We start from the raw sequence: 19,580 nt of genomic DNA, 5'->3' as shown, positions 1-19,580 counted from the left end.
TACGATATCATCCAGGTATGCGGCCACATCATTCAATCCCGACAACATAGTGTCCATGAGTTGCTGGAAGGCCTTTGGCGCAGATTTTATACCGGGTGGAAGGCGATTGTATACATATAAACCCCTATGGGTATTCACGGTAAGGAGCTCGCGGCAATTTTCCTCTACCTCTACTTGGAGAAAAGCGTCTGATAGATCTATCTGACTAAAAATTTTCGACTGTCCTAATGCGGTAAAAATGTCTTCAGGGCGCGGAATCGGATACTGATGGGGTTGCAACGCGTAGTTCAGCCCCGTAGAATAGTCTCAACAGATGCGTATTGATCCGTTGGCCTTGCGCACTACCACAATAGGCGCGGCCCATGACGAATAATCTACGGGGGTGATAATTCCCTCTCGCTCCAGCCGATCCAGTTCTCCATTAACAGCTGCCATCATAGCGTACGCCACCGGTCTCTTAGGACGAAAAACTGGCATCGCGCCTTCTTTTAGGACCAACTGGATTCTTCCTTTCTTGCAGCATCCTGGTTCATCTAAAAATAGATCTTCAAAATCTTTAAAATAGTTAGAACCCATGCTCACCGAAGACAGTTGGTTGCAAACAGTTGCCAGCGGTACGTTCCAGAGGTTGAAAATGTCCATCGCATCTCTTCCAAAAAGTGAGAGGTTCTCAGAGGCCACTCGTATTACACAATCTTCGCGTTATTGGGCTAGTGTAATTTCAGCAGGAAACTCCCCAAGTAGATTCAGCTGCTCCCCCGATGCCGTTCTTGCCATTATCGTTGATGGTTTCAAAACTGGTTCCCCCATCTGTTGCCACAATCTCGATGAAACGATGGTTATGTCTGCGCCGGTATCCACCATCATTCTCAGCCTAGTTCGATTTATCAGCACATCGATGTTTCTTACTCGCCCGCTTCCAACTTTCATAATCGTAACGCTTCTGATCGCACTTTTTCTTCTGCTCGCGTTCCAACGAAATGCCGAGCTACAGTAGCCTTCTTTGTGTCCCATAGTGTTGCAAATGGAGCATTTATAATTTTTACGATTGCACTTTATTGCATGATGGTCGCCTCCACACAGCCAGCAGCTTCTAGCGCGACCATACTGATAGTTTGGCTGTTGTGTGTGTTGAATATTCTCATAACCATTTTGTCTTCTACCATTTTGTCGATCATTGCTCTTTGCTACTGCTAACACTTTTTCTATGGGTGTTTTTTCTATCATTGCGCTATCCATTTTCAAATTTAGTACACGTTGGCACTCTTCCGTTAAATCTTCAAGGCGTACCTCCGGCCGGTTTTCTATTAGTGAAAGAAGTCGAGTACGAATCTATCCGTCGCTTTCGTTCCGTAACCCGCACACGAAGATGAGACACTTCAGTTGTTCTTCGCTTATTTTGCCTACCTCAAAGTCCACACACGCTCTGTTCACCAGGCAAGCAAAGGACAGATAATCCTCACTATATGCTTTAGTGGTATTCAAACACTTATAACGTCTTCTCAAAACGGACTCTTTGCTGCCAAAAAGAGCTGTGAGCTTCTTTACGGTTTCGTCGAACGTGTAATCGCGAGCATGTTTTGGCAAAATAAAACTGGCGTATCTGTTGTACTCGCTACTGCCCAACTTTCGAATTAATAGCCGCACTTTTGCTGCATCATCGAGCTTCGAAGCGTCCTTAGCGAATAAATCTTCGTATCGAGAGAACCAATTCGCGAAGGTAACCCTTTCCTCTTCGTCGAAGCGAAACTCTTTTATATGACCACTAAGCGAATCTAGAATTTGCTCGTGGTTTGGGGCTGGCGATGATACAAGCGGTGGTTGTGAAACATTACCTTAACAATGAATTAAAAGTAATTTGTTCACTTGCGTTTGGAGTTGCAGCACGATTTGCATTACATCCGACGTTCCCGGCGTAGGTTGATGACCCGACGTTCCTGCAATTTGCGATGGCGGTACACCATTCTCGGCTTTTGGCATCTGAAATGGCGGCATCGCTGGCACTGGGGCAGGATTTGCCGGTCCTGGAGGCAAAGCGTGTTGAAACCATTGCTGCGATTGCCTACGCTGCTCATCCGCCTCCTGGTCGCCTTGGCTGTTCATTCTAGCCCTTTTTCATCTTGGTGGTATTTTAAAAACACTTAACGCGAGCGCACGTACACGAATAAATAAATAAATACGACGCGCACTACGTAACTTCGGGTTCCAAATGTTGCTTTTGACGGACACAAAACAACATGATCACTTTAAAACTCGACGCCAGTTGTTATGTCTACGTTCTCAACTTAACTTGACGGTAAACAAAACATAAACAGTCTCAGATGATAAAACTTATATCTATTACAATGAAACTTATAATCTACGAATCCTTAGACGGAGACCCGCTCACGTCTATCTCTCGGCTCGGCTCGTGGGGGAGTGACCTCTTCGTGCTTGCTTCGTCTCCAGGTGACAGTCCCTGTCACCTGAGAGAAGGAGGCCCATGCAGCATCTGCATCTGTAAGGTAATGGTCAGAACTTCGTCGCATGCGATTTTGCCGCATGCGGCAAGAAAAGAGTTTTCTCAATTTTCTAACTTTTCAAGGTATTATAATGATATTTTGTTGTTTCTTTATAAAGATAATCATTCATTGATATGATTTTAGGCATTTGACATCTGAAATAAAATCGCATGCGGCGATGCGGCAAAATCAAATGATTTTGATTTTGCCGCATCGCCGCATGCGGCAGATTCGCAAGTGCTGTAATTAACGTCAAATCCCATACAAAAGCTTGCGGCAAAATCGCATGCGGCGAAGTTCTGACCGCTGCCTAAGGCCGTCTACACGAGGGCACTCCCCAACAACTGCACTTCAACTTCAGCAATATTATAAATCTAAAAACTATGCACTGACCAGTGAAATGGAAGATATCATTCGCAAGTAAACAAACACACATATTCACATATTACACATGAATGTTTTACAACAAACCAACTTAAACACACACGTTTAATTGCTTCCTTTGCACAATTAAATAAAATTTTAACACAGGTGAAACATGTTGAGCAAATCAATTGCCCGTGCATAAAAAACTGATTTCAACAACATTGAAGTGGCTGCTTCTGTGGTCATGTGGCTTAACCCACCAAACTGATAGTTTTTTAGTTTTGTTTGATGGAACTGGATTTTTAGTACAAGAAATTGGTGGCGTTTTCGGTATCTTGGTTATATGGGATATGTATTAAACTGTCATTTTTCAACAGCACGGATAAACGGACAATCGGATAAAAGGTACCCGGATAAACGGCGCTCCATTGTATTTGTAAGCCAGTTCGCACCGTACGCTGTAACCATCTATCTGCCAATTTACTTCAATGGCTGCTCTGTTTAAACGTCTCATCAAAATGGCTGTCAAAACGGGCCAAAATAAGCAACATAAAATCAATAATTAAACTGCTTTTTAACACCAATCTTAGGAAAATAAGAGTGTTAAATTGCTTAAAACATTTTTTTGTGCATACTTACATTGATAAAAACATTTTCTGACTCGTATTCGCGCTGCCAAAAATAGGAACACGACCTGCCGAAAATAGGAACAAACTGCCGAAAAAAGGAGCAACATCGATGTTTTCATTTTCACGAATATTTATGAAAAAGGGATTTAAACCGGCAAATAAAAAATATTGTAGCATTCTATGATAGTTTATCAACCAGAATAACATCACTTTCATGAAAAATAATGAAAAAATGTTTATGTGTGAGCAGTTTTTGTGAAACTGCTGCACTAGCGTGTCGAAAGCTGGTACAGTAACCCTAGTGGAACACAATTTGGTCGGGTAAAAGTAAGGCAGTGGTCTAATGTTGTTGCGCGCAACATTGTTGCTCGGAAACATATCGCTGAGGTGGTCTATGAATGTTGCTGGCAACATTTCACTTTGACATTGTTTAGCGTCAAAAATTAACCAATCAACAGCTCAGAGTTTATTTTTTATCATTCACTTGTTGAATAAAGTGTTGAAAAAATAAAATACAGTCTGTTCCCGAGTTACGCGGTTTCTGCGTTCCCGATGAATCCGCGTAACTCGAATATCCGCGTAAGTCGAATTTCACGTTTTTTACTACAATACTATTCATTACTCGCAGTTTTTGATTTAAATTAATACTTTTATACACTTCATCATTTATTTGCTATGATTCGTGCAGAAAATTCTAATATTTCTGGCTTTTAGCGGTTTCAATTTGTTAGCAAAAATGCAATTTATACCGAACTTAAAGCAAATTGTACTGATTTGACATTTAATCTGTCAAATTTATAAAACCGCGTATCTCCGAACCCGCGTAAGTCGAGAACCGTTTAACTCGGGAACAGACTGTATACATCAAAAAATGTATTATAAATGCAAAAATTCCAAATTTAGCGGATGTCAACAAAACACACACTGCTGCTGTGTCTTTTCATACACCCGATTACCATGACCAAGGTAAATACAAAATGTTGCCAGACAAAAATCAAATTGGTTTGAATTTGGCCGGCAACAAAGTTGCGCTAGCTGTCTAAATCCATACATTTTCCCAGCAACAATGTTGCGCGCAACAAGATTAGACCACCCCGGTACCATTATCCATGCGATTTTGGTCTCATCGGGCTCTATCTGGGCGCCCATTAAAATAATCCCTTAGAAGCTCCTATCGGGCTGAAAGCGAGAAACGTCGCGGCGGCGCGATACATGTTGCATGCATGTGTACTACATTTTATGACCCCCCTCGCTTTCTTTCGGATTGCAATGAGTTCAGACGCATTTTTAACTTCGTTTAACATATTTTCTTTTATTTTTCACACACACACCCTCCCCTCTGGTATTTTTTAAAGATTTTTTTCTTCTTGAAAAACCAAACAAAAAAAAACAATCGCTCACAAGACCCGCGGGAGAGTGCAAAACGGCAAAGAAAAAAAACACACACAAATCTCCTCATCCCCATGGTGTTTTTCGCAAGGTGATCCCGTAGGAGAACGCGAACGCAAAAACACGCACACACACAGCCACGCACGCACCCAGGCAAGCACACACTCACACCCAACCCCTTAGACCCTCGTGTGTTTTCGCAAAGTGATTCCGTAGGAGATCGCGAAACAGCAAAAACCACACACACAATCACGCACGCATGCAAGCACACTCACACACACACACACACACACACACACACACACACACACACACACACACACACACACACACACACACACACACACACACACACACACACACACACACACACACACCTACCCCTTCCCCTCTCTTGGTGTTTTTCGCAAGGTGATCCCGTAGGATCTCGTTATGCGAGGCGGCAAAAACACACACAGCCACGCACGCAGGCATGAACACACACAGCCACGCACGCAGGCATGAACACACATACACACACATAGACGCGCGAACGCACGCACGCACGAACGCACGAGGGAGCATAAATGAAGATGCTCTATCCCCGGTACCAAAATCCATGCGACTTTTCGCTAACGGATTGATTAAATGGCGCCCGATTAGACGATCCGATAGAAGCACTTTTCAGGCTTAACGGATTGAGTGAGATACACCGTCGCGGCGACACGATACATGTTGCATACATGTGTACTACATTTTAAGAGCCCCCCTCGCTTTCTTTCGGATTGCAATGAGTTCAGACACACTTAAAACTTCGTTTAACATATTTCATATTCGTTTTTTTTATTTTCACTTTCTTTTCTGAAGTACATTCTTTCATACACACATCCTCCCCCAGGTATTTTTCGAAGAAACTAAAAAAAAAACTAACGCACACAACTAGATCCGCGAGAGAGTGCGAATCGGCAAAGAAAAAAAAACATACACACACACACACACCTCCTCCTCCCCTTGGTGTTTTTCGCAAAGTGATCCCGTAGAACGTGAACGCAAAAACACACACACAAAGCACGCAGGCAAGCACACACACACCTCACTCCTCCCCCCCCCCCCCCACGTGTTTTCGCAAGGTGATTCCGTAGGAGATCGCCAAACAGCAAAAGCACACATACACACACATACACAGCCACGCACGCATGCAAGCACACATACACACACATACACAGCCATGCACGCATGCAAGCACACATACACACACATACACAGCCACGCACGCATGCAAGCACACATACACACACATACACACATACCTACCCCTCCCACTCTCTTGGTGTTTTTCGCAAGGTGATCCCGTAGGATCTCGTTATGCGAAGCGGCAAAAACACACACAGCCACGCACGCAGGCATGCACACACATACACACACACAGACGCGCGCGTGCACGCACGCACGAACGCACGAGGGAGCGTAAATGAAGAACGTATAGAACCTACGTTGCCGGTCTCCCCCTCCCGTGTTCTCGTTCTCCGACAAGGCTGAGGTGTGCACGTTTGTGCGTGTACCTTTGCCGTCCCTCGTCTCCTTCCTCATCCGTTGACCGTTCGTTGTAAGCTGGAGGATGAGTTCAGCGCTGTTGAAGAAATGAAAGTTAAGAATAAGATTACTCACTCTTTTTTGGTATGCTTTGTGTGTTATCATAACTTACCTTATTGCAAACAAAATCCGGAATGAAGCTCCTCGTTTAGAATATTCCGCATTCGATCACATCCTCGGCGATGCTCGACGCCATCAGTGGATAAAAGCCGAAAAAAAACAAAGAAAAGCATCAGTCACCATCAGCATCATCTTACTCTCACACTTTTACATCGGTTGATGATTCTTACCTTTTCAAATTCACCAAAACAAACAGCGATGGAACCAAATCCAGAACACCAAAATCACACACGATTTCTGGAGCAAACCGACACATCCTCCCCCTCCAATTGTTTGCCACAGACTGACGTGTGTGTGAGCAGCAATGTTCTTGAAGCGGTGAGCAACGGTAAAGCACACACAAGAAGAAGCGAGACGGCTATACGAGTAGCGACTTACGCCGCCGCACAGACAGCGCGCGTCATAATTTTATGCGCGAAAATCTTAAAATTCAAGTTATTCATGACAAATTGAATCGACATTTTCATACTCTGACGAACTTTTACGAAAGATATGTACAAACTTAATGTAGTGCAATTAAATTTAGTGCAATATCATTAGCAGAACATAACATTTTGATATTTGTTTGTAAATTCAGATCCTAAGAGCTACTACTTTTTTGAACAATAAGTGTAGAAACACAAATTTTGTCTGAGTCCAGAACAGCAACAGGGAAGATGTCGTACCCTGAGTGTGGAGATGTGTGTGTGTATGTGGTGAACGTTGCCGCGACAAGCGTATCACAAGCGCCATGGCAATCGGATTGAACGCGCAACATTTTCCATACAATCCGCAGTGTTGCGTTTTCTTCGCGCCAACTTTGCCTGTATTTTCAATGAGCCAAGCGATTTTACCCCCTCCTACACGCATTGTATCCTACAGCACGCTTGTCGCGGCAACGTTCACCACATACACACACACACACACACACACACACACACACACACACACACACACACACACACACACACACACACACACACACACACACACACACACACACACACACACACACACACACACACACACACACATCTCTACACTCAGCGTACGACATCTGCCCTGTTGCTGTTCTGGACTCCCCAAGGACGCAAAAACCGACGGCGGCCTGTGTAATCTAAGCTCTCTACAAAGCTCTCCACGAAGCTCTCGTCTGCCGTCTTGTCGAGAGCTTCACCACATGCGCCCGAACCATCCGTCACCCACACATCTAAACGTTCTGGTTTCTACAGCCGCTCACGCATACCAATGTGTTTGCTCCACCCCCTTTTTCGGATTGCTTATAGAAATGATGAGGCTGTTCACATTTGCTTCATGCACACATTCGCATGCTGTTTATTGAATAATATCTCTCTCCCTTCCTACATGTGTTTTGGCATACTCCCGCTGTGTAGACGGCAGAACGCTTTCCCCCTTCCAAATTTACCGTTCTTCCTCCTCTCGTTCTTCCTTTCTCCTACCGCGCTCGGGGTACCATCCGTGCTGCGCGTGTTCAGCTGGCTTCATTTTAGTGATGACGTCATGAACAGGAGCTGCGCGTGTTGAACCGGCTTCTGTTAAGTAATGACGTCCTCACCGGGGGCTGAATGAAGCAATAATGTATGTAAGTAGTATGTATTACTATGAAGAGTTTAGCGCAGAGGATTAGATCAAAACTTACCTTAATATTTTAAAACTGGAAAACGTTTTCTTTCCGTCGCTCACTTTGAAGATTGATGACGAGGCTAGCAGGTAGTCGTTGATAAATAGCGCACACACCTGTAACTTTTTAAACGCCAAGGGTTAGTTGAATGTACCTGCACAAGCACACAGCAAGAATCTTACCTCAACAATTTGCTAGGATAAATCAATCCAGAACTGTGGAAGAAGGAACACGGCACAAAACGTAAATGAGCAAAGTACGTCGCACAAGAAATCGCACCTCACTTCAGTACATCCTTCCACAGGGAAAGTTCTGGACAGACTGAGGATGCCTAACACCCGGATGAGCGCGATAGCAGAAAAATCATGGTGGATCGAGAGAGATGGGTAGACTCGGTCCAGCGATATCCGCTGGTAAATGCATGTGTGTGTGACGAACGAAAGACTTCAAACCCCGCTATAGTGTAATAATGCCCTAACGCTTTCTGCTGCATGGGCCAACATCGACTCGCAGGTCGACTCGCGCGATCGCGACACGAAGCCGAAGCGAAGACGGTTAAGGCCGGGCTACATTGATCGTACTCGCAAGCGTAATTTCGATTTTCACTAGCGCATCTGGCGGCGGCTGACCGAAGCACTTTTCCAAACAATTTGGAGCCGCTTCAGAAAATATATAATTTTTCCATGTTTTTAACTTAATTAGGACCAGAAAAGTTTTGTAAAAGGTAGATGCACATGTCTTGCACGCATTGCATCCATTTTTATGGCAAAAAACGATGGAAAAACTATTTAATTTTGAGATCCGGCACGACCATTCCCTCGATGACCAAAAAAAGCTTCCACCAGTCGCCGCCAGATGCGCTAGTGAAAATCAAAATTACGCCGTAGAGTACGATCAATGTAGCCCGGCCTTTATAGTGCGAAGGGTATAAGTACAGGTGTGAGGTACGCCATCGCCCTTTTTCTATCGTTATCGGAATAAAAAAGACACGTTCTTTATAGCTTATTGTCACAACCAAATTTTATAAAACGTGTCATTTAATTTACTATAGACTACCAGTAAAAATAAGTTGCTTTCGCAACATTCTATAAAGAACGTGTATCCCAGTGTGTTAGGGAATCTTCTACCGCGTCCGTACATTATATATTCACATTATCACTCGTGTTAATCGCTTTAGTAAGTCACCGCAAAACGTTGTGTTAGTCTCGGGAGTGAAGCGTAATTAGGGAACGTTAAGTAAATCTCCGGAGCGTGGCGTAAGACGGTGCGGAAGTGACGCGAACATTAAATAAGTGCAAAGTGAAAATGTTAAACGACAGGTCGACAGTAGAAGACCCCCGCGAGCGGATCGTTGATCAGCAGGAGTCTTTAGCGGGACCGCCGATGAGCGACAGTTCGGCAATAGAAGACCACCACGAGCAGATCATTGACCTGCAGCAGCCTCAAGCTGGACCGTCGACGAGATCGACAGTACGGAGCAGCGAGACAAAGAACGCTGCACCGGTAAAGGTGGGCGCGTCATCGACCCCAGATATCGTAGCTTCTCGTGAGTTGGCGGTGCGTATGAGAAGGCTTGAGCTCGACCGGCTCCAGTTTGAAACAGAGAAGGCGCGTAAGGAGCTTGAGTTTGAGGAGCGTGAGCTCGAAATCACGCGGCAATTTGCTCTACAAGATGCGTGCATACCGAACCAGGCGGAGAAGGCAGTAGCGTGGCTGGCCGATACGGACCGTGTCGGTATGGCGACTGGGGCGCAACGCGATGGCGGCGGCATCGGTTACCCTCGACCCAGTCAGCCCCCCTTTACACCAACGGGAAGCCGTGGGAGTTTTCCCCCGCACTACGATCCGACGTGGATGTGTGACCAACGAGCGGCGCAGGAACAAGAATACGTGGTGTGGCGGCGTGCGGTGGAAAACTCCTTTACAAAGGATCGCGAAAATCATCATCCCAGACGACACCATCTTGAGTCAACCGATGTACAAAATGGTGGTCCAAGTCACGAGTCAACATCCTTAAACAGTGGTCTCAGAAATACAGCGTTGAACCAAAGCCATGGAAATGCACGTCAAGCTATCGGAAACGATCTACCGATATTTTCTGGAACCGTTACGGAATGGCCAATATTTTACGCGCACTTCAAGCGATCTTCTGCTGCATGTGGCTTTACTGAAGAGGAAAATTTGCTACGGTTGCATAGGGCGCTACGTGGACCTGCGCTGGAGGCTGTGGAAGACCTGCTGCTGCTCCCCAATAGCTTGGAGGAAACGTTAGGTGTGCTCGAGACCGAATTTGGAAGGCCGGAACTGATCGTTGTCAGCATGATCGAAAAGGTGAGGAAAATGCCTGCTCCCAGAATTGAGAAGCTCGAGACGATGGCAACGTTCGGGTCAGCAGTGCGGAAAATGTGTGCTGCCATTCGTGTTTCCGGTCTACGCGATTACCAGTGCAATGTGGCTTTGCTGAAGGAACTGTCGGCGAAGCTCCCACCGACGTCTCGCCTGGAATGGGGGCGGTACAAACTGCGGCTCCCCGAAGTTACACTGATGGAGTTCGGTAAGTGGATTGCAGAAGTAGGTGCAGGTGCCAAACTAGAGGTGAGTCTTACTACTGATTCCGACTATACTAACCGCGAAAGTACCAGCCGATCACAACCGCCGAGAAGGACACGCGCGTATATGAATCTTCATGAAACCTCACCCGGGAACGTAGTAGCAACGGAACGACTATGCTTAATGTGTCGTGGTTCTTGCAGAAGTCTTGGTGAATGCTTTCGCTTCCTAGATCTAACCCCTAGTGATAGGCGAGCTTTCGTAAAGCGACAAGAGTTGTGCCGAAAATGTTTAAAATTTCATAAAAATGGCTGCTATGTTAAGAAGGAGTGTGGAAGAGAAGGGTGTGATGGAATGCACCATCCCCTATTACATGAAGCAGGTGAGACCATACCAGCGACCGCATTAAATCAAGAGCATTGCTTTACGCATTGTGGTACGAGTGATGGTATACTCTTCCAGTATTTGCCGGTTATTCTTCATGGCCCAAATAAAACGATCCGTACTTTCGCGTTTATAGACAACGGATCATCATCAACGTTTATTGATCATTCGTTGATAGAGGAACTTGATATTGAAGGCACTCCCAGTCCCCTTTGTCTAAAATGGACGGGAAACACAACTAGGAATGAGACAAGATCGTTAAGAGTATCACTGCGTATCTCCGGCACACACGAAGGGGCAGTGACATATGATATACCGAAGGCTCACATTCTGTGCAATTTGTCCCTTCCCGTACAATCAGTGTCCGCCAAGCAGCTCATAGCGAATTATGGTCACCTTCGGGGCGTTCCCTTTAGCACGTACTATAACCAAGCGCCTCGTATACTTATCGGCACGGATAACAGTAAACTGGGAACGCCGTTAAGAACTAAAGAGGGAAGTAATGACGAGCCTATAGCATTAAAAACCAGATTTGGCTGGACGATTTATGGTCCTTGTTCGATCGCCTCTTTATCGAAGGGTGACAGCAAACACTGTTTTCACACATGTGATTGCGAAGAATCCGGCGACGATGCTCTGGCCAAAGCCGTAAAGAGACACTTTGCTATAGAGTCTCTGGGGATCGAAGGTCAGTCCCATAAGCTGATGTCCGCTGACGATACCAGGGCAATTCAAATACTATCAAAAGAGACTAAACATGAGTCCGGGAGATATAGGACAGGGCTTCTTTGGAAATACGACAATGTTCGGTTGCCTTGTAACAAACAAATGGCTCTCCGTCGCTATGAGTGCCTGAAAAAGAAAATGCGAAAGGACACGGCATTAGCAGAAGCCATTACGGAAAAAATGAGAGACTATGAAAGAAAGGGATACATTCGACGCTTAGAAGAAAACGAGATAGCAGAACATGGGCCACGGGACTGGTACTTGCCAATATTTCCGGTCTTTAATGCAAACAAGCCGGGTAAACTCCGCATGGTGTTCGATGCAGCTGCAAAAGTACATGGCATCAGCCTTAACTCTTTTCTACTCTCAGGACCGGACCAGCTCTCAGGATTGGTTGGCGTCTTGTATAAATTCCGAGAGTATCGTGTAGCTGTGGCAGGCGACATCCGTGAGATGTTTTTTCAAGTGAATATGAAAATTGAAGACCAGCGCAGCCAACTATTCTTCTGGGGCGAAGACGAAAACGCAACATGCAGAACCCTCCACGTATGCAGTAACAGTCATGACGTTCGGCGCAACGTGCTCACCAGGTACTGCTCATTATGTTAAAAATATTAATGCTGACAGGTTTAGCCAGCAGTTCCCGCGAGCAGCTAAGTGCATAAAGCACGAGCATTACGTGGACGACATGCTTGCCAGCGTAGAGACAAGTGAAGAAGCAGCACAGCTGGCTAAGGATGTTCGGTATATCCATGCACAGGGAGGGTTCGAGATTAGGAACTGGGTTTCGAATTCGAAGGAAGTTTTAGAGCAGCTACGGTGGGGAGTTAACAACGAAGATAGTAAAGGCATGGATCTAGAGTCATCCTCTGCAGAAAAGGTTTTAGGCATGTGGTGGGAAACCACTAAGGACGCCTTTACATTCCGCCTCAACATTAAACATGATGAAAGCCTCTTGTCCGGTGCGAGAATCCCAACGAAACGCGAAGTATTGCTAATATATGATCCTCTTGGCCTCATTGGAAACTTTTTAATGTTTATAAAGATTTTACTGCAGGAGATCTGGCGCTCAGGCTACAGCTGGGATCAACCGATCGATGCAGGTTGTGCGGAGAGATGGCGAAAATGGATCCACGTTTTACCAACAATTCAGTCCGTCATGGTTCCACGCTGCTATCGCCTGACAACGTCCGCCACAACTCCAAACATACAATTGCATGTTTTCTGCGATGCCAGTGAATACGGGATGGCAGCTGTGGCATATTTCCGTTTCGAGGAGGACAACGTGATCGAGTGCGCCTTGATCGGATCGAAAACGCGCGTCGCTCCGCTGAAGTTCCTGTCGATTCCTCGGCTAGAGCTTCAAGCCGCTGTGATTGGCGCCCGACTAGCCACGAGCATTGCAGCTTCACATCGGCTAAAGATCGGGCAAAGGGTGTTCTGGACGGACTCGAGAAATGTGATAAGCTGGCTAAAATCAGACCATCGGAAGTACAACCCGTTTGTAGCTTTTCGGGTAAGCGAGCTTCTGGAAAAGACGGACGTCAACGAATGGAGATGGCTTTCCACCAAAACAAACGTTGCAGACGAAGGAACGAAGTGGCAGAAAATTCCCGATATGAGTCCATCTAGTAGATGGTTTCGTGGACCCAGCTTCATATGGAAATCCGAGGATGAGTGGCCAGCAGAAAATCCCGTATCGACAGGCATATCGGAAGAACTACGGCGTTGTGTACTTCATCACGTTGTCACTCAACCTACAATAACGTTTGCTAGATTTTCCAGGTGGACGAGACTCGTACGATCGATAGGGTATGTGGTACGATTCATCAACAACGCTCGACACCGGATATCTGGATTACCGCCTACACGGGGGCCGTTGTCGCAGGAAGAGCTAGCTGCATCTGAATGCTTCATAATCATGCAAGTTCAACTAGAAGCGTTCCCAGACGAAATGAAGTCGCTCAACCAACGAACTGAAGTAGAAGAAGGGCTACGGAGACCGCTGAAGAAAGATAGTTCCCTTTATAAATTGTCACCAGAACTGGACGAGCATGGTTTAATTAGGATGCGAGGGCGTTTGGATAAATGCTCACTAGCAGACGAAGCGTTACGCAGGCCTATTATCTTGCCAAGACGACATCACGTTACCGAACTAATCCTGCACGCATATCATGTGAAATACCGTCACTGTAACCACCGCACGGTCGTCAACGAGGTTCGCGCAAGATACTACATCCCGCGAGTGCTGGCGGAGTACAACAGGGTTAGGAATTCTTGTCAGCATTGCAAAAACTCCAAAGCTGCGCCGAATCCACCGATGATGGGAAGCATACCGAAATGTCGTACAGCGGTCGCACAACGGGCCTTTACGTATACGGGCCTGGATTATTTCGGACCAATGTACGTGGTAGTGGGACGTCGGACGGAAAAGCGATGGGGAGCTATCTTCACGTGCTTAACAACCCGTGCCATTCACCTAGAGGTAGCGCATTCGCTTAACACGTCCTCTTGCATCCTAGCGATACGTCGATTCGTGGCGAGACGTGGTTCACCAAGGGAAATCATCAGTGATCGTGGAACAAATTTCGTCGGAGCATCAAGGGAGCTGAAGGAGGATATATCGAAGGTAAACGTAGATGAACTAATACTTCAGTTCTCCAGTTCAACTTTTAGGTGGACGTTTAATCCTCCCGCTGCTCCTCACTTTGGCGGATGTTGGGAACGGCTTGTGCGATCCGTTAAACGAGTCTTGAACGAGTTCAACCTTCCACGGCTCCCATCGGATGAAGTGCTGCAATCTACGTTATCCGAAGTGGAGATGATTGTTAACTCAAGGCCGTTAACATACGTTCCCCTCAACGATGAGATGGATATGCCGATAACGCCGAACCACCTTCTTCTGGGCAGCTCTGACGGTACGAAGCCCCTCGCCCCTTTCGAAGATTCACCAGCAGCGGTATCATCAATGTGGAGGACGGCGCAACGTAACGCTGACGTCTTCTGGAAGAGATGGGTCGCAGACTATCTACCTACTCTAACGCGCCGCTCGAAGTGGTTTCAGCCAGTCCGGCCAATAAAGGAAGGGGACATCGTCCTTATCGTGGACGCCAACTTGCCACGCAACAGCTGGCCAAAGGGACGTGTGTTGGCAGTAAAAATTTCTGGGCACGGACAAGTAAGACGAGCTACAGTGCAAACCGCAAATTGAATTTTGGAGCGTCCAGCGGTTAAACTCGCGGTTTTGGATGTGAGAAGCGAAAACGATGAAAGGACTGTAATCTCAGCATAGGATTGTGAGGGATAGGATAAAGAGGTACAGAAAGCATCGCGGGAACATGAGTGAAACGAGATTCTATCACTGATGGGGAGAATATTATAGTGTAATAATGCCCTAACGCTTTCTGCTGCATGGGCCAACATCGACTCGCAGGTCGACTCGCGCGATCGCGACACGAAGCCGAAGCGAAGACGGTTATAGTGCGAAGGGTATAAGTACAGGTGTGAGGTACGCCATCGCCCTCTTTCTATCGTTATCGGAATAAAAAAGACACGTTCTTTATAGCTTATTGTCACAACCAAATTTTATAAAACGTGTCATTTAATTTACTATAGACTACCGGTAAAAATAAGTTGCTTTCGCAACACCCGCTTCTCCCGTATTTCATCCATAATTTTTCGTCACACGCACACACCTCTGCACGGGCGGCGGTTTGCCGTCCAAAATCTAGAGAGAAAAGACAGGGCTTCTCGCTTTGGCACACAGAAAAACCTCTCAACAACTTCGGCTCTGCTACTTGGGTCAGAAAAAATTTGTGTTTCTACACTTATTGTTCAAAAAAGTAGTAGCTCCTAGGATCTGATTTTACAAACAAATATCAAAATATTATGTTCTGCTAATGATATTGCACTAGATTTTATTGCACTACATGAAGTTTTACATATCTTTCGTAAAAAATGAAAACGTCGTTACAATTTGTCATGAATAACTTAAATTTTAAGATTTTCGCGCATAAAATTATGACGCGCGCTGTGCATGTGCCTGCTGAATTCTTATATCTGTCTCGCTTCTACACATGTGTGCATTACCGCTGTCATCCAGTTGAAAACTTTGTTGTGATTCGTATTAGTGTTGATATTTTTGTTATCAAAGGAACCTTTGATTTGCAATTTAGATGATCAAATAGTATAGATTTATCATTTCATGAGCAACATAATACCGCCAGTACCTCAGTGTTGTGATCTAACGAGTATTTAATAATTGAAATAAACTATATTTACGTTACTGTGTTATACTTGCTGTTTTGAGCAATACGCTTGCTGTAAATTTGAATTCGGTAAGTAACAGGCTTAATTTTGAATGGTTAATGTGTTTATAATGTAAAATGATAAAGTTACTGGGTGTGTTCATGTTTTTTTTAGGTAAACAAGTGACTTCAAGATATTCTATTGTCCATGCCCAATCCCACCCAACTTGCCCCCCAAGGGATTTGCGAGTCTACGCCAGGGAACTGCGTTCAGTCCGAGAGTCCGGTAGTGATCCAAAATACCAAAAAGGTACACGCGGCAATATTCGTGACTGAATATGGAATGTAACTTGTACGTGTTTCCATGGCTGCTAGGATCCCACGTCCGGAATTATGTGTTGTGCTCACTTGAGTTGACTGCTTTTTCCATAGTTGGCGGCATCTGATATCTGTATGTCACTGCTCTTCGTTGCTGCTTCGCTCCACGATGGATGTGGATACGGGTGTCCTTGCTTGCTGGGTAGATTGGTATGAGTTCCACAAACTGCAATGCGTTCATACCAATTTTCCACGCCAATTTCTGACTTACGCTGTACCAGTCTGAGCAATCTGCAGCACTCCAGAAGCACTCCTGGCAGTCCCCGTACCGCACAGGTGGTGCGTAGCATAACGCCGAATCGGTGGCTGCTGCCAGCAGGTGAGAACGATTCATGTGAACGACACGATCACTCTACTGACGGTGATAGAGACTACTTCCGGAGATAGCTTTAAACTTGAACAACAGAACCAAACCATAACCCTTACTTTGCACGATGGCATTTCAGCTGACAGTGTCCATGCGTTAATGCTGTCGAACGATTAAGTGATAGGAAAACCACACGCCGCGTAGGGCGTACCGGTCATTGGGCATTGACATTGTTGTGAATCCATTCCTCTTGGTACAGGTGAATGAATATACGTCGCTGAAGTATTTTTCCAAGTGTGTCCAGCATTCATAGCACCAAAGCTAATATTTTTGAAAGGTTATCTAGGCTTGGGGAGCAATATCATTTGTTGTCGGTTTTAATACGGTGCAAATGACCGCTCCCAAGACGAGTTTACCAGGTATTCCTGTTTCGATACTATCGTCGTAGCATGTTGAATTATTTTCAATGTTCTGGGGCTTTTTACGTTGCCAGCTCAGCAGGCAGCTCAGTGCCAACCGTTACAGGCATCATATAATTGCTCGCCGACGAGAGCTTTCTCCACCTTTGCCCTCAGCTATGTTGATGAATTGGAAACATGAAACTGTTAGCACATGCTAACTTTAATGACCTTCTCGATCAAGCGGTTTTCATAAAAATGATGTTCCGCTGCCTCCGTTTACCCAGGTAATGGCGCACAGGGATTTCTGGTGCGCACGTTATAGCATGTGCGTTGAAGTATTTCACTACAAGCATCGGCAAGCACCTCAAATATCCTTCTCAGCTGTATCTCTCTCCCTCTCTCGGATATCAATGCTGCGAATTCCAATATGGAACGAGTCCAAGTTACAAAGGGTCGTTTTCCACCGGCTGCTAACGCATCGTTCGCGCTGTCGACTGTCATGTGAATTATGCCGTGATCGATACGACTGGGGCTGTTGCGCACGCACCTGATTTTCATCGAGCCCTTGCATCTCAAACTTTGTCATCCCGTGGTCGGACCTCGGGGATCTGAGCACAGGGCATTGGTGTGAAAAAGTACATGAAATTAAATTGTAACTATGTATACGAATTATGTAGTTGAATTTTCGTTAACAGTGTTGTTTAAACAATGTATGTGAAAAAGAGTTCGAATGAATGCCCTGTACAGTTCATATTTATTTTTAAAATTATTATTCAGGCTGTTGAACATTAAAAGTTGTTGTTTGATGAAAATGTTCTTATTTTACTTTATAAACTACTGTAATACTACTGTACCCCCAGTATGTCAAGTTACAAATGCTTTTTTTATATATAGCAAAACGTGGTACAGTCCTCAGGTGGCAAAACTTTAAAAAACTCGTGAGTTCAAGCCTTCTATGGACCGGTCCCTTGTGTCAAGGATTGAATATCCGTCTGCATGGTACTAATAAGCCTAGAAGCCCGGTACAGCCCTGCCCTTAGGTCGTTACGCCAAATAACAGCAATTTCATAAATATATTATGGTTCAATACACCACGGGTCCTGTCGAACACCCGGAAAATGTAAAGCTCTTAAAATGTTATTAGATTTTATATTAAATACGTTATGCACAAAATGATGTTATGCATCGCATTTTTGCACACATTCGCGTATTTTGTTACCCTGTCGAAACCTGTCAAAAATTAAAAACTTATACTGTTAACCTGGTAGATTTGTACAAAGTCTACCATTTCCTAAATATAAAGAGTAAACATAAACATAACTCATAAACATACCTGCTAAACAAATAAAACTTACTCTTAACTTACAAAAAAGGCTTATTAATACCTGGAAAACTAAGAAAATTTTACAGGCATACGAAACCATAAAAAACGCAGGTAACTTTTACAACAGCTAGAACACGCAGGTGCGTGTGCATAAAGGTGTGCATAAAAACCCCAGGCAATTAAATGGTTCGTATGTTGTGCAAAGGTAAATTTACATACCTTTCCATACTTCGGGTTGTATAAATTTTGCTCCAAATACAGCATGCCCCTCATTCGCAAATACGTTGTTGTTTGTGTGACATCTCTGTTCTAATTCGGAGCTCTGCCATTGTGTCTCGTGTATTTCTTGAAAAGTGTAAGCTCCATTAGTGATGGAAGATATTCCATACTCGCAACAACTTAAAAGAACTTTAAGAACTTAAAAACTTTATAAAGATGCTGATGCTAAGGCAAAAGTATCAAGATTGGATACCCAGTCTAGTGCAACGCATAGTGAAACGCAAATTGATCTGAGGAATCAGCCTTCAACATCCTCTGCATTACCTTTTACTGCAGCTGATATATTACCAAATCAAGCAAACATAGAAGCAAGTATCAATTTACCAATCATAAGCGATTGTGATTCTGAAGGAGAATCAAAACATCGACATTAACGAGGATGAGGATATTGAAAATTTGGACATCAACGAGGCTGATGGAAATGAAACCATTAACACCAACGAAGAGCAAGAAGACGACGAAACAAATGAAATCGAAATAGAAAATCTGGATCTTCAAGAATGCTTAAAAATCTGGTCATTGGTTTCCAATATAGACCATAAATCGCTTCGGTTTTTGCTGAGAATTTTACGTACAAACTGTGATGCTTCTCTTCCTAAAGATCCTCGTACATTACTAAAAACTCCAAAGAAACCTGCAGGAATTACAAACATCACTGGAGGGCAGCTGTGGTACCAAGGAATAAAGACATGCCTCATCAAAAAGTTTCGGTAAGTTCAATACAAATGGAATCGCAATTTCAAATATTAATTTATTTTTGTCTTTTTTTCTTTCACAGCACCGGCA

The sequence above is a fragment of the Anopheles coluzzii genome, chromosome 2 (genome assembly GCF_943734685.1).
Source record: "Anopheles coluzzii chromosome 2, AcolN3, whole genome shotgun sequence".
NCBI lineage: Eukaryota > Metazoa > Arthropoda > Insecta > Diptera > Culicidae > Anopheles > Anopheles coluzzii.
The sequence above is the reverse complement of the archived record's forward strand: the minus strand, read 5'-3'. Positions refer to the sequence as shown.